The 24558-nt window shown below is 54.7% G+C and overlaps 1 protein-coding gene across 1 annotated transcript in view; it reads left to right on the top strand.

The window, feature by feature from the left end:
* PARVB (parvin beta) overlaps window positions 1–24558 on the top strand; it is a 107931-nt gene that overhangs the window by 216 nt on the left and 83157 nt on the right. The gene's annotated exons all lie outside the window — the stretch shown is intronic.

The following is a 24558-nucleotide window of genomic DNA, read 5'->3' as shown; positions in this document are numbered from 1 at the left end:
GTGAGTGCGCGGCCGCCTGCCGCCCGCCTGCCGCCTCCAGCCGCGCACGCGCCCCGCGGGGCCAGGCGCCGGCGGCCCGGCGCGCGCCCGATCCCCGCTGCTGGCCCGCGCGCACGCGCCCCCGAGTTCCTCCCGACCCGGTCGAGGGGCGCCCCAGCGCGCGCCCGCTCCCCCTGCCGGGCCCCGCGGGACCTTGCGCCCCGGGACCGGCTCGGCTGCCTCCCCGGCGCGCGCCCCCAGCCGGGCCCCGCGCGCACGGGCACCCACTCCCCGCCGGGCCTGCGCAGCGCGCAGCCGCGACCTTCAGGACAGGCTGTCACCCTCCTTCCTTCCTCCTCCCGAGACCTTTAAACGCTGGCGGGGGCCCAGCCGCGAGCCCGCCTGCCCGCCCCCCGCGGCGGCTCATCCAGCCCCTTCTGGGCTCCCGGCGTCGCGGAAGGCGCGTCGCCGGCTCCTGCGGAGGGCAGGACGTCGAGCAAAGGTCGGGCGAGCCCCTAGTACGCGGGGGACAGTCCCGCGCCCACCCTTGCCTGAGTCGCCATTTGTTTAGCGCCGTTCCTGAGCAGCACCGCCTGCAGGTCGCCTTCATCCGGCCGTGCGTGGTGACCCTTCATTCAGCGAGCATCTGTTGACGCTCGCAGCTGGACGCCTGTTGGTGTTCTTGATGCGGTGCCCTAGACGGGGAGAAAGGAAAGGGGGCGCAGAGCGAGCAGGCCAGAGGCATGGCAGGCCTGCAGCAGGGACCACAGGCCCCCCCTCCCACTTTTTATCCCGTGTGCCCACGAAAATAATTATGAAAAACTACCCAGCTCCTCTTACATTTTTAACTATTTTAGAGGGAACATAACTTCCGGCGTCCTTGTGTTTGCTTTAAATGCCCTGCTGTTCCCAGGCCTCTGGGGAGGGGAGGGGGCTGCATTCCTGAATTTTCCCGTTGTTCAGGCTGGGAGACCCTTCCCTGGGGCAGATCCCGGCTGAATGAGGGTGAGTCGTCCTTACAGAGAAGGGAAGGGGTGGCTGTGAAAAGGCAGGTGGGGAGGAGAAGCCCAGGGCTGGCCTCAGGCAGATCTTTGGGAAAGCAAGGACCCGAGGGAGAGGTGGGGGATGCAGAGTGGTTTCCTTAACCCTCCTGAGCCTTACTTGTGCCCTGGAAAGTCTCCCTGTACCTCCAGGGAGGCGCATACCCCTGGGACGCATGTACCCCGAGGATGGGACACGTGACCCCTATTAATCCCCCCAGTGTCTTCCCAGGGATGCTCGTGACACATTTACCTCTAGGGATGGGTGTGCCCCCATGCACTGGCCCCCCGTGATTTGTGGGGGGAGGTGCCCCCATGCATTTCCCACCAGGGATGTTTTTACCAAATTAGATTCTGTGGTTCCCTAAGGCAGGGCCTTGTCACCTTCCTCTCCCAGAGTATTTCCAACACTCCTCTCTCAAGCCTTACATTTAGGGACCCAGACTGGCTTGTGTTAATCTCCGTCAAGCCCTGCCTCCTAAATGAGATGATAAATGACAGTCACCTGTGCTTTATCATTCCTGCTGCCTCTCTGATGTGTCCTCATGTCACCACGCAAAATTGGGCTTTTCTTGCCCGATGTGCATAGACAATCAATTAATTATGGCATCAGCTTTTGGGAGAGAAATCAGCTTTATTCTGCAACATTGATCTGCAGGGAGATGGGGCGTGTGCCCTCGCACCTGTTTCCCCAATTCAGGATTTGGGGCAAAATTTAAGAGGTTAGAGGGAACAGGCTGGCACGTGGAAATGTTGGTGGGACAGATTTGTTTGGTAGGCCTCAAACATTTATGGTAAGGTTCTAAACGTTTATGGCAGGGTTCTAAACGTTTATGACGGGGTTCTAAACGTTTATGACGGGGTTCTAAATGTTTATGGCAGGGTTCTAAATGTTTATAGCAGGGTTCTAAACGTTTATGGCAGGGTTCTAAATGTTTACGGCAGGGTTCTAAACGTTTATGATGAGGTGGGGAAGGAATTCTAACACCGGGTCTTCCTGGAATGAGGGACCCCTCACTTCTGATAAGAATCCGGCTTTCAAATTCCAGCCCTGTCCTGGTCCTTGGGTTCCGTGGGGAGGAGGATTTTTGGTTTGAGGTCATTTCAGGTCAAGATTTCTTCTTCTGCGAATGTGCTGTCTGCGTGAGTGCACATTTTCTGGACGGCGGTTCCCAATCACTGTTGATAGGGATGGGGTCCTTGAACTGGTCCTGGGGGGCCTGCAGTTATACTCGCTTGCAGTCATCCTCGACATAAACGACATTCCCCTCCCAGCTCCTTCAGCCTAGGAAGGAGAGACGGACCAGGCTCTTGCTTTCCTGGAACAAGGACTCAGTCGGAAACAATAAACCGACCAACAGAACTCTGACAGTCTGCACCCTGAAGAAGATGCAATAGGACCGTCAGAGGCCCGGGGAGACCCCAAAGGGGGGATGTTTGGGTTGAGACCAGAGGGAACCTACAAAAGAAATCGTTCACAGAATAGCAAGTAAGTAGAATGTTCTGGTTGATTACAGCTTTTTACAGGTGACGTTTACGTCCTCGTAATAGGAGGAACACAGACCGGAAGGAATGGATTGTCCCAAGGGCCAAAGCAGAGCGCTTCTTGTCCTTGCTTGTGTGAACCAGTGTGCGCCTCGAAAATTCAGGGCCAGTCTGGTTTAATGTCAGTGCACCCCGAATCCGATGGTCAGAAGCATCCTGTGATGGATAAAATAGGCATGAAAACAGCAGACGGAGCGAGATGCCTGTGGTAGGGCTGTTGTTGCTTTTTGTGTGAGTTTGATGGGTGCCCTGCCTTGGTTCTCGAAGCTTTGGTGCCCGGCACCCTTAGGGGTCCCCCATACAGACAAAAGGCTGCGAACACTAATTGGGCTCAGATGCGGGAATCAGGGGAAGGGCGGGACTTGGAAGGGCTTAGTGGCTTCCGTCAGGTCTCCTGGGTCAGGTCTCCTGGGACGTGGGGAAGGAGTCAGAGGCGGGCGGCCGAGATGCGAAGCCTGGATAATGAGGTCCTGAATAATTGAGAGTTGCCAGGATTCCTGCAGGCCTGTTGCCTTGGCAACTGTGCCATTCCTGGGGTTCCTGAGCCGGAACAGGTCCTGGCCGAGACCTGGGGCCCCTGTGGGATGGCGCTCATTTGCTTACCAGGGAAGGATCAGGAAGAGGGTGCTTATGGCTTTTCTGGGACTGCCACCTGCACAGTGGGTTTCATTTCCTTCTTTGTTAGAAAGTTGAGGGTGAAGTCAGGGTTGTGGCTGAAGGTGAGGCCCCTGTAAGGGGGGGCGGGGGTGGAGGATGCTGGGAGGAAGTCAGAGATTTGGGGAGCCTGGAGGCGTTCGACCCTGCGCAGGCTGGTGGAGCTCGTGGCTGGACGAGGCACGGGGGGGCGTGTGGGGTGCATGTCTTCCACGGAAGATCATTTTAGGAAATGCATCGCCCTGGGGTTTGGATGAACCGACGTAGGAAGTCCCCGTGAATGAATTCACGGTGTGATTAAGGCTGATGTTCTACGGGAGGGAACCAAGTCGTGTCATACGGTGGCCCGGTTCCAAAAACGAAACTATGACTAACTGGGCACGGGGAAAAGTGGAAAGGGACACTTAAAAAAAAACCCGGGGGCCGCCCGGTGGCGCAGTGGTTAATTTTGCACGTTACGCTTCTCGGCAGCCCGGGGTTCGCCGGTTCGGATCCCGGGTGTGGACATGGCACCGCTTGGCAAACCATGCTGTGGTAGGTGTCCCACGTATAAAGTAGAGGAAGATGGGCACGGATGTTAGCTCAGGGCCAGGCTTCCTCAGCAAAAAAGAGGAGGATTGGCAGCAGTTAGCTCAGGGCTTATCTTCCTCAAAACAAAAACAAAAACAAAAAAACCCCAAGTTCCCAGTTTGAAGGCCTGGGGACTTTCAGGAGCAACTTATTAAAAGCTGGTTTGGTTTTACTGGAGCTTGCAGAGCAGGCGCAAATGAAAGACTCTGCATGCCAGGTTCCCCTGCTGACGGTGGAGGGGAAGCCCCATAGGTCAGCAGGCCAGGAGGTGGGGTGAGGGGCCCCCCCGTGACGCCCCAGCGGCCTGCCATGTAAAGTCCTTAGAGGAGGGTGACCAGCTCTGAGGCCAGTGAGGCCCTGGATGGAAGAGTCTGGAGAGAGTCCACTGCACCCGTTTGTCACGAGAGGTCCCCGTCTGCACTCAGGCCCCCGCCCCTCTGCCCAGACACCAGTGACCAGCGTTGGGACTGCTCAGAGAGCCGGGACCACCGGAGCCAAACTCCGAGTTTCTGTCCCTCCTTCTTTTTTGGAGAAAGAAAGCATTAAGGAGGTTCCTATTCCCTGATCGTCTTTTTTTTTTTTTTTTTTTTTTTTTTGTAAATATATTTTTTAGAGCAGTTTTAGGTTCACATTCCTCATGACTTCTGACGTGGTGTCTCTTTTCCTGTGCTTATGTGCCCTCTGTATCTCTTCTTAGTGAAGTGTCTGTTCAGATCTTTGGCCTGTATTTTTTTGTAAAGATTGGCACCTGAGCTAACAACTGTTACCAATCTTCTCTCTTTTTTTTTTCCTGCTTTTTCTCCCCAAGTCCCCCCAGTACCTAGTTATATATTTTAGTTGTGGGTCTTTCTAGTTGTGGCATGTGGGTTGCCGCCTCAGCGGGGCCTGATGAGCGGTGCCATGTCTGTGCCCAGGATCCAAACCAGTGAAACCCTGGGCCGCCGAAGCAGAGCACGCGAACTTAACCACTGGGCCGCGGGGCCTGCCCCCTGGCCCGTATTTTAATCGAGTCGTTTGATTTCTTATTGTTGAATTGTAAAAGTTCTTTCTATATTATGGATACAAGTCCTTTATCAGATAAGGCTTCTGTAAATATTTTCTCCCAGTCTGTGGCTTGTCTTCTGGTTCTCTTGACCTTGATTGTCTTCTAAGCATTTGATGCAGAAATAGAGATAAATGAGCCAGATATTGATTGAGGTCTCATGAACTAGGTCTCGAGAAACCGCTTGGTGGCTGTGAGCTTGAACTGAAGTTTGAAGGTATTAATGTTTTTTTGTGGACCTTAAATAACTCAGATCTCAAAAGTTCTACACCACCAACTGTTAACCCCAGTGACTTCCCTTTTGATCACCCGGTCTCTATAGAGTGACCAGCTGTGTAGACGCCGCGCCACCCGCTTAAACAGTGCTCTGTCGTAAGCATCGCTGGACCCAGATGCTGTGTAATTTACCCAGCAAGGCAGGAATCTACCCCCGTTTTATAATTGAGCAAACACAACCTGACCCAGGAGACACTTCCCGGCAGTTTAAGCCAGTGGTTCTAACTGGGGGGGATTCTGCCCCCAGGGAATTGTCAGTGCCTGGGGACACTTTGCACAGTCACGAATGGGGGTGGGGGTGCTATTGGCATCTAGTGGATGGAGGCCAGAAAGGCTGGTGAACATCCCCCAGCGCACAGGTCGGCCACACCCCACAGGGAGCTACGTGGCCCCAAGTGTCTGAGCATCGTGCCGAGGAGGAGCGCTGTGTTTCTCTCCGGAGGTGTCTGAGAACTCCAGGAGAAGGTCGATGGGGAAGCCATTCAGGGCCCTCGCCTGTCGGAATATGGAAGCACCCCCCAGAGCCCCACTGAGAACCCGCCCTGGGCCCACACCCAGCGTCTGGGGGTCTCAGTTCAGTTTACTGAGGGGAGAGTCCACGTAGCACACGTGGCCGGGCCAGCCCGGCGCAGGGAGGTGTGGTACAAACACAGGAGCCAGCTGGTGAGTGGGGGTCCTGCCAGGGGGCAGATTCCCAGATCGGGGCATGGGTGTGTCCTTGGCAGACCCCCCCTCTGCGGAGGTAGAGAGCTGCTGTGTGAGAAGAAATGGAAACTTTTTTGTGAAAGCTCAAAGGAAGTGCAAATCAAATCTTCCAAAATCGCACATAGACAGGAAGCGGGTGGCGAGGGTGGAGCGGCCCCCGTCCCAGGACAGCAGAGGGAGGAGGGGAGCTCAGAGGGCCTAGGGACACAGGTGAAAGAATCCTCACCTGGCAGGCCGGGGCTGGGTGGTGGCGGTGACCCGGCCCTGGCCTGTCTGCAGGAGCCTGCGGGCTGGGGGGGCAGGGCCAGCCAGGGTGGTAAGTGAGAGGACATACAGCCTGGGCTTGGGGTCTGGGTTCCGGCTGGAGGAGGCGGCCTCTTGGTTGCATGTACAGCATGACTAGGAATTAGCTGGGGGCCGGGGGCCATGGGGCTCCTTGCCAGGGGCCTTGCGGGAGACTCTAGCCATCCCTTTGGGGAAGTGCAGGCAGGTCATAGCGGCCGGGCTGTGGTCATCTCGGGCACGTGGGAGCAGCGGCCCTAGGGGCGACCTCTAGGGGTGATGTGCGAGTGCCCAGCCTCGGTTACTCCGGAACATCTGGAGGCTGCAGTGTGGACCGGACAGGCGTGAACGTGGGTGCAGGCCGAGATGGGTGTCCCTGGGCAGCGCCGTGGGGCTGGAGGACGCCCGGTTCCTGAGACCTGGTGAGGAGGGAGCAGCTGCAGGCCCTGAGGCGGGGCGGTGGCCAGAGGCTGCTCTGAGCATTGAGGAACTTGGCATAAGAACGGATTAGAGGAGGCACGGTTCTGCAGGACCCCGTCCCGGCCCCCTCTTACTCACGGCTGATGCACCTGGGCTGGCGGTAGAGTTTGCAGCCTGGTTCAGGACGTTTGTATAGAGGCCCGATTGGGACAAATAGCGACCTTGAAGTGATTTCTACGTACTGCTTTCTAGCAGATAGCAACAGCCCCTCTAACTTACCTTTAAAGATAAAAATGGAAAGTATTCTTCTTTGTGGCAAGATATAGGAAAAGGATTTGTAAGGAGTTTGGTCTCCTTCGGGCAGGCGAGAGAGGGCCTCTGGGCGTTCTTCGTGTTTCTAGGCACCCTCTTTGCTTGTGTGATCCCTTAGACAACATCCAGGACCCTCAGAAAGTTAACTACATATCGTGGTTAAGGTTGGTCGGACTCCTGACCTATGAGAAGGGAAAGAGAGTGGCTGGTGAGAAGTGGAGTGATGTAAGCAGGTGAGGGACCGGGGTCACAGACACGGTGAGTTCTAGAATGTTCTATGGGAGGAAAAGTCAGTGTAGGTCCTGTTTGGATCCTTTGAGCTGTGGGGTTCTCTGCAGACCCTGCTATGGAGAGAAAAACGATTCCACGTCTCTTTCTGCACCTTCTTGGTGGGGGCAGCTCTCGGTCCAGAAGGGGCCATCGGGTCCTCTGCGGCTCTGTCCAGCTCCTGTGTTGCAGCATACTCCTTAGGGAGGGGGCTGGAAATCACTGTGGTGTTTTTCCTCTCTCTGGCTGACAGGAAGTGGCTTTCAAGGGGGGCTTGGCGTGGCTTTGTGAAGTTTCCTTTGACTATTATTCTGATTATAATCTTCAAATCCAGCATTTCTCATTGTTTGTTCCACCGTTGTCCGGGGGGGGCATTTAAGAGAGGAGCACGTACATACCAGCTTGTGCTGCGCTGGGCTCTTTTCTTGGTGGCCTGCTGGAATCTCTCGGAAACTTAGCTTCAGTGGAGGATGGAGAGAGCGGCCCTGGGCCCAGAGTGATGCTGTCCATCACTGCGTGCTGATGTGGCCTCTTCTAGGAAGAGCGAGCTCTCTGTGGTCCTCCTAGCATCTTGGTGATACCCGTGTGGTCCCAGAGGAGTCAGGTTGCCTTGGCAACCCCACACTCATTAGAGGAGCTCTGCTTTCAATTCCTGTCTCCACTCCCTGAAATTAATATTTATTGCACATCCCAAAGTTGCTTACATTGCACTCCCCGTCCAGTCACCAAAATAATTAAGGGATGTTTATAAGCTGTAAGTCGGGGAGCACCTGCTGTGTGCGGTTTTTAAAGGCTCCGTTAGATTGATCGCCTCCCATTGTGGTTGGCAAAGGGCAGGTACCCCTAGCTGGCTATTTTCTTGTTTTCAAATACAGGGTTCTGTCGAATAAATGATGTACCCTAAGAAAGCTTGTTTTCTGTTTGCATTGGCTGTACCACTTTTTAGGTTTCAGATGAAAAATTGGTTTACCTCCTAAGGAATGTTTTCATTTCAGCCTCCGTGGGGCTGAGAAACATTAGTACACTTAAGGATACATTGTAACTGTGTGTTGGCTCAGTGACATTGCTCTGCTTATCTGTAGTAATTGCTGTTGGGATAAGACATCATAAACGTGGGATGCCATCAACTCTGGATGTTTTTGATGGCTTTTGCATCTAGATACACTTTAGTGACACAGATTCAAAAGAGAGGCCTTCGGGTTAGAAGAAAAACGGGATGAGCTCAGGTTCTGGCAGCGTCCAGGCTCTGGGGCACGGTACCTGGGAGTCACGTGATCAGCTCTGGGAAGCCGGCGGAGTCTTTTAATTTTCTCCCAACTCAGGGTGTCCCGGCCATGGGGACCCCTTTGAGTCTATGTTTCACCTCTGAGTTTTAAAGCTTTGGGGCCTCCCGTCCATGTTTGTGAGGTGGGGAAGTGGGGCAGACACCTGCTCTGCATTTCCCAGCTGATGGTCTCGGCTCACGTCCTTGCTCCATAGGTCTGTTACTTCCTCTCGCTAAGCCTCTGTTCCTCACTGGGCCTGGTGGCGCTTGCCCTTGGGTGATGTGAGGGTAACATGTGATGAAGAAGATGAAGTCTTATCAGCAATTGGGGCCAGCACTCAGCAAGTGTTAGCTGTTGATAAAACGTTGACCAGCTAGGGTTTTGACACAGACACCCCCCTCTAGAGCTGGTTAGTGGTAGAGCGGGGGTGGCAAGGTAGTCTCCACCTGAGGGCAAACTCAGCTCGATTGATAATGACTGCCTACCTCTGTGTTAAGAAGGATTCTGAGGCTGCGTCTGGACTCATGGGGGGAAGAATGCTGAGACTAATTAGTCAAGCCTGCAGTGTATACGAGAGGGTTCATTGCTGAGTAATTGTCACCCCCAGAATAGAAGCCTCTTCTCACTCTGGTCCTGTATCATTTCAACAGCTCTGGCTGCTGCTGTCCCTTGGTGTTCCATGCAGCAGGGGGTTGGTTGTTGGTAACAAAGTTACGTAAATCCTTTAAAATAGTTGCATTGGAGGACTGTTGGTATCCTCGTTCTTCCCCTGCCTGCTGTGGCCGGGAAGCACGGTGCACACTCACTGGAAGTGTGCGCTGCAGAGATATGCCGCGTCCCTTACGTTTGCAGAGCGGCAGGTGGTTCCGAGCTGGAATGCTGTGTGCCTGGACTGTGGGACCAGCCCGGGGGGGCCTCAGGAGGCGTCCTCGCCCCTTTGGCTCCTGGGTGCTGCCTTCCAGCCTCAGCAGTCAGGGACGTCGTGCAAACCGTGCGGTTTCTAACGCCCGCGTGTCAGCGGTTGAATGCATGCCTCCTTCAGCCTGGACGTTTGGAAATGATGCTCTTGGTTTGCATCTCTGACCTCTTGCTTGCTGGTCACCCCGAATCGGTCAGGGATGTTGGCTTCCCCAAGGAAGGCGTCTGAGTGGTTTATGCCTGTGGTTTTAAAAAGTTAAATGTTTTCATGCTTGCTTGCTTGCTTTCATTTGAAAAATTACAATTCTGAAAGATCTGGGTTTTCCTCTGTAAGTTACTGACAAGTTAAAGAGGGCAGGAAGGTTCCTGACTCCCAGGCTCAACCACACAGCCTGCTCGACTCGAACGCTCCCGAAGCAGCTGTCCTCCTAGACGGACCCGCGGCTGCCCTCGGTGTTTGCGCGTCTCACATCGCGGTGGCATGCTTTAAATCTGCGGCCGGAGCATCCTCTGAGCAGCCTGGGGAAGGGAACCGTGCTGGGGGTGCCTGCGGTTTATGGTCGGGGTAAATGGAATTTGAGGGGCATCTTTCCCAAAGCTTTATTCAAAGTGTCTTCATCCTCTGTTTTTTCTTTTTCTGAAAATTAATACTATCTTTCAAAGTAAGACCTGAGCAAACCCGTACTTGACATATACAAGCTTAATAGAAGGTCATCTGAGAAGATGTAAGGAAAAAGTTAAAAAAACAAACAGAGTGGCATCTCCAGTAGTCACGTTAGTGGCCGAGACTCGGGCCCTTGTGAGGTCCCAGGCACGGGGCTCAACCCCTCCTGCGTTACCTTGTTTAGTCCTCACACAAGCTCGGCGGTAGGTCCCACGTGGTCAGTCCCATTTTTCAGATGAGCAAACAGAGGCTGGGAGAAGTGGAGGCCCTCGGTCGCACGGCCAGCCAGTGAGAATGAAACCCTGGCAGGCCGGCTCTTGGTTGCCGCCAACCCCGCTGCACTGGGAGAGCTGTTCAGCTGCGATCAATCTTCCCCGCTGGCTCAGAGTGAAACCGTTGCCATTCCTGGCGTTTAGGATGCGCTCGGCCCCAGTAGTAGGAAGATGCTCTGGAGGAGACAAATGAGATCCGTTTTGTGCTGAATGGACCCGTTGGTGTTTACAGAAAGAAGCCAGGACCCCGGCGGCTGCTCCAGGACTGAGTCCAGATCCTCGCTGGCCTTCTGCTGTCTGCCCAGCTCTTGGCCGGTGGCCTCCCGTCCTCCTTGGCTCGGGGCCTCGCGCACGCCGTTCAGTGTGCTCCGGGGCCCCTCTGCCCCGTCGGCTTAAACGTCAGCCTCCAGCAGGCTGGGGCCGCTCTGTCCGCCTGCAGCACCGTGTCCTGTATGTTCCTGCCAGAGACTGTGGGCTCGGTGCCCGTCCTGCCCCAGCCTGGGCCCCGGGCCTGCTGTGTCCTTGCATCGGGAGCCGGTCAGGAGAAGAGCTCTTTGGCCGTTTAAGGTGGTCTCAGTGTGTTTGCTGAGAAAGCAAGAGGCAGTCTGTATGGGGCAGTGGTTAGGGCCACGGACTGATCTTGGGGGCCCAGCCATGGGGTTTGAACTGGTCCTGCTGTGCTCTGGGGCTTTGACCTTGGAGAACGTACTTCCCTGCCCTGTGCCTCAGTTTCCTCTTCTGTAAAGAGTACTTAACTCATAGGGTTATTGGGGAATTACGTGAGTTATTGAAGGAAATGCTGTATTTCATTTTCTCCCGTAGAGTGGGAGAAAATATTGTTAGGATTCTGGTACCAATTCCACATCTGGCCGCCAACTATGATTCTGATGGCAATTCCAATAAGTTGTTTTTTCCCCCACACCAAGCAGTTCTCCGACACCAGCTTGTGTCCTACAGTTCAGCTCAGTTCTAGCGGGAGATGGCATCAGATCCCGCGGGTAAAGGGCCCAGTCTCACACGACTGCGCCCACTGCAGACCCCGATCACAAGTTCAGGAGGTTCCCAGGGCCCCTCCTCGGGTCCTATTAATTTGCCAGAGCGGCTCAGAGGCCGCAGAGAGCATGTTACTTCTAGATGACCAGTTTGTCGTAAAAGGAACAGCCAGATGGAAGAGACGCGTGGGGCAGGGTGTGTGGGAAGGGGCGTGTCGCTCTCCCACATGTCTCTGTGCATGTTCGCCAACCCGGAAGCTCTCTGCACCCCGTCCTTTGGGGTTTTCTGGGGGCTTCGGTACATAGGCGTGATTGATCAATCACTGGCCATTGGTCATTGAAGGCGATCTCGAGCCCCCTCCTCCCTGGAGGTCCAGGCTGGGACGGAAAGTTTCAACTCTCCAATAACGAGGTTGGCTCCACTGGCAAGCAGCCCCATCCTAGGTGACCGAGGGGCTTTCCAAAAGTCGCCTCCTTAACATGACTAAAGACATCTTCATCCCTCTCTTCACTTAGGTAATTCCAAGGGTTTTAGGAGCTCTGTGCCCGGACCAGGAGGAAGACAAAATATATATTTCTTATAAATCACAATGATCACAGTTTCCAAACACACGTCTATAAGGACTGGTGTCCAGAACATGCAAAGAACTCCTATAACTCGATGATAAAAGACAATCCAAAAAAAGAGTAGACAAAAGGTTTGAACAGATACTCCACCAAAGAAGATGCAGGCTGATATGTATCTGGAACAGACTCAGCATCATTGGTCACCCCAGAAATGAGCCACACGTTCGAGCCAGAGGGGATGCACTCCACTCCTCCCAGAACGGCTAAAGTGAGCGGACAGAGACGTGGCAGGGCCGGTGGGGGGGCGGGGCGTAGCTGGACCTCTCATGCACGCGGGGGAGGGCGTTTCCAGGGCTGTGGTCACTTAGGGAGGCCATGCGGTAGTTTCTTTAAAAACATGCATCCCCCCCCATGACCCAGCAACTCCAATTTGACGTATTTACTCAAGAGAAATGGAAACCTGTGTCCAGAAGAGGATTTGCACAGGAAGCTTCGTAGCAGCTTTATCATAATTGCCCAAACCTGGAGACAGCTCGGGTGTCCATCAACAGGAGGATGGAGAAATGGACGGGGGTGTATTCCCAGGACAGAACACTGCTCAGCACTAACAAGGAACGAAGTGCCAGTTCACGCAACACGTAATGACTCTCCAAGCGCTGTGCTGAGCAAAAGAAGCCAGAGCCCGAGGAGAGCACTCTGGTGTGGGGTTGGCTGGGGCAGAGCAGGAGGGAATTTTCTGTTGGGATGAACTGTCCTCTGTCTGACAGGGGTTTCAGATACACAGGTGCATGCATTTGTCAAAACGCATTAAATGTGCACTTCAGAATGTGCATTTCATTGTATGCAAATCTTAAAAGAAAAAAGAACTGTAAATACTGAACTCTAGTTAGTGGTATGGATACTTAGGGGGAAAGTATGTCGGTCTGCAACTTCTTTTGAAATGCGTGCAAATTAAGATGGTGTGGTCGGGCCGAATAATGGCCCCCAAAGATGTCTACACCCAGGACCGGGAACCTGTGACTACATCCCCTTCCTGCTGAGAGGGAGTTTGCCGATGTGGTGAAGTTAAGGCTCGTGAATTGGAGAGGTCATATTGGATTATCCGGGTGGACACAAGGGTCCTCATAGGAGGGAGGCAGGAGGGGCAGCGTGGGAGAAAGAGATGTGCAGTGGAAACAGAGGTTGCAATGGCTTGGGGCAACAAACCAAGGAATGTGGATGTCTCTAGAAGCTGGAAAAGCAAAGAAACAGATTCTCTCTACAGCCTGCAGAGGGAACAGAGCCCTGCTGACACCTTGATTTGAGCTGGTGCAATCCGTTCTGGACTTCTGACTTCCGGAACTATAAGATAATAAATTTGTGTGGGTTTTTTTGCAGGCAAAGAGTTGCCTGGAGCTGACATCTGTTGCCAATCTTCCTCTTTTTGTATTTTTGCTTGAGGAAAAGTCACCCTGAGCTAACATCCGTTGCCAATCTTCCTCTTCTTGCTTGAGGAAGAGTGTCCCTGAGCTAACATCCGTGCTGGTCTTCCTCTGTTTTGTATGTGCAATGCCGCCACAGCGTGGCTGATGAGTGGAGTAGGTCTGCGGCCAGGATCTGATCCCATGAACCTGGGCTGCCAAAGTGGAGCACACAGAACTATAACCACTTGGCCATGGGGCCTGGCCCCTCTTCCTCTTTTTTCCCCCTCCCCAGAGCCTCAGTGTGTGCTTGTATATCCTGGTTGTAAGTTGTCCTGGTTCTTCTGTATGAGCTGCCGCCACAGCATGGCTGCTGACAGATGGGTGGTGTGGTTCCACGACTGGGAACCAAACCCCGGCTGCTGAAGTTGTGAGCACCCAACTGTGACCACCAGGCCATCAGGACTGGCTCTAAATTTGTGTTTTTTTAAGCCACTAAATTCGTGGTAATTTGTTACGGCAGCAGGAGGGGATGAATACAGATGAAACAGTTACAGAAAAAGGTTAGTGGTGGACTCCGGGCAGTGGGTGTACAGGTGTTCACTGTCAAGTTCTTTACCTGTTTGTATATGCTTGAAAACTTTAATGATAAAATATTGGGGAAGATGCCTGGGCCGGGTACATTGTAAGCCCTCTGCATAGGTGTTAGCCGTCCTTCTCATTAGCATCTCATCATCATCAGTACCACTCCTGCCACTTCCCACTTTATCCGTCAAATACAGAAGAGATGCAGGAAGAGAAGACCAGGGCGTGGGCTGGTGGTAAGTGGACAGAAATAATAAAATCTAATGAGACCATCATGACATATTTGGACAGTTGCTTCTGTTGAAGAAAACTTGAGAGGAGAACTCAGGTGAAGGGATGGGAGCCCAGAGCCACAGAGGCGCCGCCCCTGAGTCAGCTGTAATTTCTGCCTGTCGTCTGATCAGGTGCAGGCTGCGAGCATTGGCAGACATGGGCCGGGCGCAGTGCTGTCCTCACGCAGCCCGCGCGTGGCCCCTGCTTCCGGGAAAGGCTGCACTTTGTGAGGGGAAGAGCGTGTTGTAGTTAAGTCTATCTGGAAAACATATTATTAGGATAATGAGATTTTAATGATTTGAAATGTAGTTGGAGCAGCACACAGAATTTCAATCTTACTGTGTGCAGCTGGGCCTTGCTTTTATTTTATTTAATTTTTTGCTTGGGCCTCATGGCAAGGACATGTTTTTAGTTGTTCTTTCTTAGAGTCCTGCTTTTAGGCTGCTCTTAATTTTCTTGTTTAGAAGATCTCTTGAGAAAAAAAAGAATAGCCTTTTTGCAAGCACTTAGCTGGCTGGATCAGGACCAGAGTGTGTGTGTCGTCACTGAAGGCGATGTCTGTGTGTTTAAGGTTTTGCTGACACTCTCTGCTCATTATTCGTAATTGCCAGGAAGTGGGACAACCCGGTGTCCACCTGCACATGGGTGAATAGCACAATGCGGCCTATCCCTACAATGGAATACTATTCAGCAGTGAAAAAGAACAGAGTACCCATCCACACTACAACGCGGATCAGCCTTGAAAACATTCTGCTCGGTGAAAGAAGCCAGACAGAAAAGGCCACAGATCACACGATTCCATTTACGTGAAATGTCCAGAATAGGCAAATCCACAGAGACAGGAAGTGGATCCGTGGTAGACAGGAGCTGGGGGAGGAGAAATGGGGAGAGGGTACAGCGTTTCTTTTTGGGCTGACAAAAATATTCTTAAATTGATTGTGGTGATGGTTGCAAAACTCTGTGAATATACTAAAAATCATGAAATTGCACACTTTGAAAGGATGAATTGTACAGAACATGAGTTATATCTCCATCAAACTGGTTTTTTTTTTTTTTTTGAGGAAGATTAGCCCTGAGCTAACTGCTGCCAGTCCTCTTTTTTGCTGAGGAAGCCTGGCCCTGAGCTGACATCCATGCCCATCTTCCTCTACTTTATATGTGGGGCGCCTCCCACAGCGTGGTGTGCAGAGCGGTGCCATGCCTGCACCTGGGATCTGAACTGGCGAACCCCGGGCCACTGAAGCGGGACGTGCGCACTTAACCGCTGCACCACCAGGCCGGCCCCTTGATCAAACTGTTAAAACATACTGTGCTGCTGAGAGTTGGCGCTAAGAGCTTGTCAGGTTTTTCCTCCAATTGTAAATCAGCATCTTTGCCTATTTCCAAGGTGGGACCTTTAACCTGGGAGGGGGATGGAAGATCGGGGGCAGCCGTGGGATTGTCGGGTCTCCCTCCTCGTCTCTGTTCATGGTGACAGCTGTCCCCCATCAGGGGCTTTGCTGCTCAGGAGCTGGGCTCGTGCTGTGTGCAGATGGTCGTATCTGATCCCTGTGCTGTTGCTTTCGAGGCAGGTGCGATAGCGTCCTCATCGGGCAGGTGAGGATGGGGAACCCCAGAAACCGTGTGACAGTTTCGCTGGAGCTCGTGTGCCGAGGAGGAGGACTTTGATCAGGTTCTCGTGGGAACCTGAACATTCAACCGATGTTCTAGAACCTCTGAGCCGAGACCGTGGCGGTTAAGCTTTTATCCTGACCTTGACCCATGGTAAGAAGTGCTGGTTCAAACATACAACTTATCCGTATCCATAAATATGTATTTCACTTAAAAGCTTCATGAAATAATATCTTCTGGTGAGGGAAGCACATCGCCCTCTTCTGTTCTGTTTCATTTCCTTGGAGAACTCACTAACCTGAGTTTATGACCCTCTGGCTCAGGGCGAAAGTTCAAAAGGTTGCTCTGAGAGGTGCCCGGAGGGAAAAGGAGTCGGTGGATGTTAAGGGGCCCAAGTCCTTTGGGGAATCTTATTGTTGGCTCTCGTGTCTGCTGGTCCAGCCTGGCCTCTCAGCCTTGTTGTTAGTCTCATTGTTAGTCATGGATCGTTCAATCGTCCAGACCTGTAGTCGTTCATCGATGCATTTGAGCTCCCCTAAGGCCAGGTACCAGGCTGGCGACAGGGGACCAGTGGAGTGGCCCTGTGCCAGATGCTGGCCCAGCCCTCGTGGCGTCGATGGGCTGGTAGGACCCTCCACTGTGCTCCCCTCGCTCTTGCTGTCCTCTGTTTATGCCCCTTTAAGTGATCTTGGCCCCCTTGCTGTCAGTCGGTTGACTATCCGTTGTGGGTTTATTTCCGGGCGGTCTGTTCTATTCCACTGGTCTGTCTGTCTGTCCTATGCCAGCACCACACTGTCTTGATTACTGCAGCTTCGTTGTAAATTTCTCCCACTTTGTCCTTCTTTGTCAAGATTGTTTGGGCTTGGGCTGGCCCTGTGGCCGATTGGTTAAGTTTGTGCACTTCTCTTTTGAGGCCCGGGGTTCGCTGGTTTGGATCCTGGGCGCGGACCCCGCACTGCTCGTCAGCCATGCTGTGGCCGCATCCCAAATAGCTCAGCTGGAAGAACCTACGACCAGGATACAGAACTCTGTACTGGGGGGCTTTGGGAGAAGAAGAAAAAGAGGAAGATTGGCAACAGATGTTAGCTCAGGGCCAAGCCTCCTCACCAAAAAAAAAAAAAAAAGAAAAGATTGTTTTAGCTATACAAGGTCCCTTGAGATTCCATATGAATTTTAGGGTGAATTTTTCTGTTTCGGTAGAAATCACCATTGGGATGTTGACAGAGAGTGCATTGAACCTCAGCCTTGCTTTGCGTATTGTCGTCATCCTAACAATATTGCCTTCCATTCCATGAACACGGGGTGAGTTCTGTTTGTTTAGGTCTTTCTTCTTTAATTTCTCTTAGCGGCATTTTGTGGTTCTCAGGGTGCAAGTCTTCACCTCTGTGGTGGGACCCGCTCTGGGTCGTCTCTGCCTTTGGACGCGGTTGTGAATGGGCTTGTTTCCACGCACGGCGTCTGGTGAGCCTGCAGCCCGGCCAGCGCCCGGTTCCTGTACCACAGGGCCCCCTCCGTGCCCACCTGCGTGGTTCTTCCTACTTTTCCTCGCTGGGGTCTCACCCTTGTGGTTGGATGTCACCGACAACCAGTGGGGAGGTCACGCTCCAGGCTGGGCTTGGCCGATGGGGGCAGGGGGCTGCCTGCAGGAGGGAGACCGGCTCCGGGCCTGGAGGTGGGCGAGGTCGGCTCTCCAGTGCCGCCTGGCAGGCCTGATAGAGGCCAGGGGTCGTGGCTGACAATCATTAAGCTGCGGCGGGCCGGCTGGATTGCACGCTATCTCCCAGCGCAGCCGCCCGGTGCACTTGGTGGAAGGAGGCGCAGAGGGCGCTTCTGGCCCTGGTGGTGTCTGCTGGCGCGCTGTGCTGGCCACGACGGGTCTGCGGGATCCTGGGCGAGACCACGAGTGTTCGCAGCAGCTCACTGGGTCCCTGGTCCAGGACGGCGTGGAGGGTGCAGCTGGGGAGTTGGAGGCTGAAGCCAGAGTCTGCTGACCGGAGCCTCAGGCCCTGGTCAGTGAGGGGCGAGCAGCAGCCTGATCGACGACGGCTCTGAGGAGGCAGCGGGGTCGTGCACGGCTGGGTTGGCACAGGGCCCCGCCGAAGGGATCCCAGGGGCCTGGCCTGCTGCCGTCTGCCTGCTGGGCTCTGACTGCTTCCTCGGAGCAGCACCGCCCTCGTGCTGCCTCCTGTTGACCCATCGCCCTCACGGCAGCCCTGCAGGGTGGGCCTGTTGCGATCCCATTTCACAGATGAGGGAGCTCGAGGATGGAGAGGAGGGATGTTCTGCCCCCGGGCCCCTTGGCTGGTGCGCAGAGGGGCTGGTATCCACAGCGAGCCTGTGTCCCCAGCCCCCGGGCCGCACTCTGCCTTGTCACCCTGTGTCAGTCACTGTCACCCTCAGCCTCGGTGTCCTCGCCTGTGAAAAGGGCGGGAGGAGGCCTGCCCTGCCACGAGACACTCGCTGGGAGGGTTCACTCCAGACAGCACCTCGGAGGCTCAGGAGGGGATTCAGGGGCCCCCAAGGCCAGGATGTGGCGTAAGGACATCTGGGGAGCAGCAGTGAGAGGAGGGAGCCGACTGTGGTTCCCCGGCCGCCTTCTCTCAGGAGCAATGTGAAACCGGAGCGAGTGCTGCATTCACCCTTCACTTCTTCCCTCCTTCCTTCACTCCTTTGTTCCTTCAACAAACGCCTGTTGGGCAGGCCTTGGAATAGAGCCCACAATGTGCCCAGCACAGCCCCTGCCCTCAGGTGGTTCCGGAACAGTTGGAAGGCAGCCCACACCCCCCCACACACCCCCTAAGAATGAGGGACCCTCAGAGCATGTGGCGGGGCCGGCCCTGGCCTGGGGTCGGGAAGGGCTCCCCTGCGGAGGCCGTGTCTGGACTCCGAGCTGAGGGGTGACCTGGAGACGGTGGGGAGGCTGGGGTATAGGCAGGGGGACCAGCCTGCGGGAGGCCCAGGGGGCTGTGGGAAGAAGGCGATGAGTCGTGTGCCCCACCTCCGTGTGTGTGGTGCAGTCCCAACGCCAGCACCCCAGAGCGTGACCTTATTGGGGACCGGGTCTTTACAGAGGTCATCCAGTTAGATAAGGTCACAGGGGTGGTCCGGTGTGAATGGTGTCCTTATGAAAAGGGGATCAGGACACAGAAACACAGAGGGACGACCATGTGAGGACACAGGGAGAAGGTGGCCGTCAACAAGCCAAGAAACCAGCCCCGCCGACACCTGGATCCTGGACGTCCAGCCTCCAGAATTGTGAGGAAATAAACTGTTGGGGTCTGCGTACTTTGTCAGGGCAGCCCCTGGGCATGAGTACAGCCGCGAGGGCTGGGGGGAGGCACAGGGGGTGGGGGGTGAGCGAGGGTCTGGGACCCTCTCTGGCCATGACCATCGGTGGCAGGAGTGGCGCTGTGCCGTCGGGCCACGTGGAGCCTGCGCCCTTGCCGGCCTCCTCTTTGAGGCGTATTTGTTGTTAAAGAGGATACCACGCAAGCTAGTCCAGCGACCCGGCTTTGCTGCAGTGTGAGCGGAGGGGAGCGGAGCTGTGCATCTGCAGGGACTTCAGCACGGAGGGGTCGCTGTTGGGGCAGAGCGCGCGCCTGCGCAGCTGTCTCCCAGCAGGCGCTCGGGCCCTTCCACCCAGAGATGCGAGGCAGCAGCCATTGCTGAGAACCCAAGAAACAAAACCAAACCCTCCCCCAAACCAAGACAAGCGCCAGGGCCTGGGCTTCGCCTGTGGACGGGTGAGCCCTAACGGAGCTCGGAGGGCCTGAGCCTGGAGCACCCACGCAGGTCAGCACGGTTCCAGGCCAGAGACCCCGCTTGCGTTATTCCAGCAGGAAAGGGTTGCCTTGTGTAAGCGTGCCCTAGAGGAGGCGGGCCAGGAGCTGAAGCTGGTGTGACCCTGCCCTTCGAGGTTGGCTCCAGTCCCTACAGCATCACAGGTTGGGGGGAGGAGAGCCAGCCCCACCCCCTGCCAGTCAGCTCCGGGTAGACAGTTGTTGGGGTTAGGGCAGTGTGCACCCTCAGCCCGTCGTATCTATCCTGTCACCGGGGTGGGCAGCAAGCTGTGCTTAAAATTGGATGCCTACAGTACCTGGGGCTCCCAGCCGTGTGGCCGCGGGAGGCACTGCAGGGCTGGGCCCCCTGGCTCCAAGGCTGTGCCGCCTCCGAGAGAAGTGACATGCAGATTGAGTCTCATTTTGCAGGTGAGGAAACTGAGGCCCCAAGAGGGGGTGGGGAGCCAGGTCCCTTGTGAGTGGTCTCCTCACTGTAGGTCCCCATGTGGACTTCCGTGCGCGCAGTATGTGCTGGTGTCAGAATAGACAACGCCCCCACGCAGGTGTCGGCGGTCACCAAAGAGGGGACGCTTTCTCCCTTTTCTCATTTCAGGCTCTGGGCAAGAATTGCAGGTCCATTTCTCAAGGTTAGCGCTGGTCTGATTAAATTTGGGTGTTGTCCACCGTTTTTTACCCGTGTAAAGATAGCCGCCAAGGGATAATGTGAGCAGGGCGCACAGGAAGTGGGGCGGCATGGCGAGGTCGATTAGATTTCTCCAGCGGTAAAAGGCCCCCCGAGGCCGCATCCCCACCTCTGGCGTGGCCCTGTTGATTTGTTTTCATTTTCCTCAATGTTAGAGGGATCCAGTTTTAAGTATGACTTCTGAGCGCCATGCAAGGAACTTTTTGGACCGCAGTGGGCCCTGGAGATTGAAGCTGGAAATCAGATTCACGCTGGTGCTTCATGCCTAGGAGAGGCAGGAGGCCTCTGCCCGGGAAGGGCCCAGCCATCGGAGCCTGGAGTGGGTGGATTTTAGTGTCCAAGCAGTTCTGGCCTCAGGTCAGCCTCGGCTTGGCTCTGGCTGGGATTGCCATGCTCCATGCTCCACGCTTCCGCCGTGGACCAGCCCCACAAAGGCTCCAGCTTTGAGTTTCTGTTTCAGTATCATGGGTACACAGGGCCCTGGGAGGGTGCCTGTGTCTGACTGCGTCCAGATTCCTTCCTCGCTTCTAAGTCATCACCTCCAGCAGGGGATGGAAACTTGTTTGTAAAGGGCTGGATGGTAAACATTTTAGTCTCTGTGGCAACTACTCAGCTCTGCCGCTGTGGCGAGCAAGCACATAGAAAATGCTAAATGGCTGGGTGTGGCTGAGTTCCAATAAAGCTTTATTTACAAAAACAGGCCAGGGGCCAGATTTGGCCCCCAGGGGTTTGCTGACCCCTGACCTATGGCTTAGATTCTGTGCCCTCAATTCGAGGTCTGTTTTTAGTCCTCTTTCTGTCTCCTTAAACTGTTATTTAAAAATACCTACCCCCATCCTGACCCCGTGCCCCGATGATGTTCTGCACCGTTAAGACTCTGGTGCTGCCAACTGGTGGGCAGAGACAAGACTTGGGTTGCTTGTCCCCTCTTAGCTTGGTGGTGTTGAGCTGAACAAAGGGATTGATCGCAACACCTCCCTTACCAGTCTCCAGGATTGCTTTAAGAATTAGACCTGACGATGTGTGAGAAGTGGCCTCGTGATCGTCATGTCATCTAAGTGCATACACGTTTGCCACCAGGTGCACACGTGGAGGAGAAAAGTGGGCAGAGAAGTGCAGACAGGCCGAGGCTGGGCCCAGGCCGGCGTTTACTTCCACCTGTGCCCCGCATGCACCCCTCGCAGGTGCGGTGTCTGCCTTTTCTTGTCTAATCTGTGGAATAAAGTCTCTGGCTGCCAGTGGCTCTTCCTGGTCACTGTTGGCTCCGAGCTCCATCTGTGCTGAGTAACAGCCACGGTGGGAGGACCATTAGTCTTCCACGACGCTCGAGCCACACAGCCATGAAAGTCCTCCTGCCAGTGAGTGGAAAACGTCTCCTCTGACAGGTGCCATGTGATCAAGGACACGTGCCTCGTGGCTGTAAATCCCCTTCTGCAAAATATAGATAATTCTTATGAAGGGAGAGGGAGCCCTGGGAGAGCTTTTATGTCACTCGGACTGTTTATAGGCACTGGGAGGGATTAATAACAGTGGAGAATGTTCTGCTGGCTCAGCTGCGTCCATATATGGCCTGTGACTCCAGCCCTGGGCGTTTGGCCACCAAGGAATCCTGTAGGCCCAGCCTTGGTGTGCCAGGTGAGTGGTTCCGTGTCTCAGCGAGCACATGAGCAGGGATGGTCCCCAGTGGGCAGGGCTGTGCTGGAACCAGCTTAGCCACAGCAGGAAAAGGGAGAGAAGCAACTGCCCGCATCCCCTCTCGATGGAAGGAGCCCTTTGTGGAGTCAGCGCTGCACTTAATAGACGCTGCTCACGCCAGGAAGCACCTTGAGTATGTGGATGTTGTGTGTTGGTCCAGGGAGGGGCTGTGGGAGGAGATGGGGTGAACGTCTCTGTTATGGGTTGAATTGTGTCCCCTGCCCCCGCTTCCCCAAAATATGTGTTCAAATCCTCATCCTGGAGCCCGTGAATATGACCTTATTTGGAAATAGGGTCTTTGCAGATGTGAATAAGATGTAAGTTAAGAGGAAGCCATCCTGGAGTAGGGTGGGCCCCTAATCCGATATGACTGGGGTCCTTGTAAGAGGAGGACAGGAGGGACAGTCGCACAAGGAGTGAAGGCCGTGTGAAGATGGAGGCAGCGATTGAAGCGATGCAGCCACAATCCAAGGACTGATGCCACTGTCGGCCTTGAGGAGAGGCAGGAAGGAGCCTGCCCGGGACCTGTGAGAGAGTGCGGCCTGCCCACACCTTGACCTCAGCCTCCTGGCCTCCGTAACCGTGGGAGAACGGACATCTGTTGTTTCAGGCTCCCAGCTTGTGGTCATTCGCCACAGCAGCCACAGAGTTGTCCAGTGACTGAGGGTGTGGGTGGAATTGGAAGGTCGCAGGCGGAGGTCAGGTTAAAGGAATTAGCCGGAAGTGCTACATGAGGGTCCTGCCACCCAAGGGGCGGTGTGGACACTGAACACGAGCGGCAGAAGCTGGACTTGCAGAAATCGTTGGTCGACTGGCCCAGGGGAAGTCAAAGGACTTTAGTCCCCTCTCCTCACCCGATTCAGAGAATCCTGCCGTACCCCTCGATCCTGAATACCCTGCCCCTTGGAAACATTTAAAAACTGTATTATGAATTCTGTTAATCATTGAAAAGGCCACAGTCTTTTTCTGTACAGGTCCAGAGAGTAAATATCTTAGACTTTGCGAGCCATCTGGTCTCTATAGAAACGACTCAGCTCTGCTGTCGTGTGGCGAAAGCAGCCGTGGATGGTACGTCAACGTGTAGGAGTGGCTGTGAGCCACTAAACCCCACTTAGAACAGCAGGTGGTGGGCCAGGTTCGGCCCCCTGGCCGCACTTTACCAATCCCTGGTATAAACCAACAATTAAAAAAACCGCGTTTGTGTGACCTGTTCTACTTTCTAGAATGTTCTCAGGGAGATGGCCATTTAAAGTAGTCTCTTCTTGCTCCCTGTGCCTTTTACAGGGATCCCCTGAATGAGAATGAGAGTCACATGGACGGTGTGGATATGCCATCCGTGACTACCTTCCCGGTGAGAGGGTGGAGCAGGGTCTGGTACCCAGAGTCTCTGCATGCGTGTCTTCTCCCGCGCTCCCTCCTGCTTGGGCACTCAGCCATCGAAACGTGTCCTGTGACACAGCAGCGTGATTCACAGTAGCCAGAAGGTGGAAACAGCACAAATGTCCATCGACGGATGACTGGATAAGCAACGTGTCGTACATCCACACACTGGAACGTGATTCAGCCTCACAAAGGAAGGAAATCCTGACACAGGCTGCAGCACAGACGAACCGCGAGCATGTGATGCTGAGTAAAATAAGCCAGGCGCGAGAGGACAAATACTGTTTGATTTTACTTGTATGAGCTTCCCTAAAAAAGTCAAATTCAGAGAGACAGAAAGTAGGATGGTGGGTGCCCAGGGCTGGGGGTGAGGGGGTGGTTGGTGTTTGATGGGGACAGAGTTTCAGTTTGGGAAGGTGAAAGGGTTCTGGACGTGGATGGTGGTGACACTTGTACAACGTCGTGAATGTACTTCATGCCACTGAACTGTCTGCTTAAAAATGGTTAAAATGGTGAGTTTAGTGTTAGGTATATTTTATCACAATTTAAAAAAATGAAAAAGTATTGTGCAATATATTACACATACAAAAGAGTGTACATATGTACAGTTGAAAGAATAATTTAAGAAGCACCCGTGGTCCTACCACCTGGCTTGGATAACATTCCCTGTACCCTGAGCCACTTTGTCGCCCCCTCGGGGCCCTGCCCCCTCACCCCCCACCACCTGGAATGTGCTCTCAGCACCTATCTGCCTCTCCCTGTGGCATTGCCACGTGTGCTCTCCTCTGTGTTGTTTGGCTTTGCCTGACTGTGACCATGACGTGCCTGGAGCCACACTGTGCGCACCCCCCACGACTCGAGGTCACCCGGCCGCACTGCTCGGCTCTGCGGTGCCCCACGCTGGCCCCTGCCTTTGCACCTCTGTGTCGGATCCCGTGCCAGGGGCACTGTCTGTTTGGAGCTCAGGAGAGGGTGATTCAGCGCCTGGGCTGCGCGTGGACTTCCTCCGGCTGAGTTTTGGTTTAGAGGCAGGAGAACAAGTGGCCAAGGGAACTAACTCTGACGCTGGATTGCCCAGCTTCTGCCCGGGCACTGCCTTCTGAATCTGATAAGGCAGGCCACTCTGCTGTCCGTGCCCCCACTTTCCCAGGCAGGTGGGAGGGCGGTGTAAAGTGCCCGGCAGGGGACCTGGGGAGTGCTCAGAGGGGCAGGGGGCATGGGAAGTGCTCAGAAGGGCAGGGGACCTGGGGAGTGCTCAGAGGGGCAGGGGGCATGGGAAGTGCTCAGAAGGGCAGGGGACCTGGGGAGTGCTCAGAAGGGCAGGGGGCATGGGAAGTGCTCAGAGGGGCAGGGGGCCTGGGA

The sequence above is a fragment of the Equus asinus genome, chromosome 4 (assembly GCF_041296235.1).
Source record: "Equus asinus isolate D_3611 breed Donkey chromosome 4, EquAss-T2T_v2, whole genome shotgun sequence".
NCBI lineage: Eukaryota > Metazoa > Chordata > Mammalia > Perissodactyla > Equidae > Equus > Equus asinus.
The sequence above is the reverse complement of the archived record's forward strand: the minus strand, read 5'-3'. Positions and strand labels throughout refer to the sequence as shown.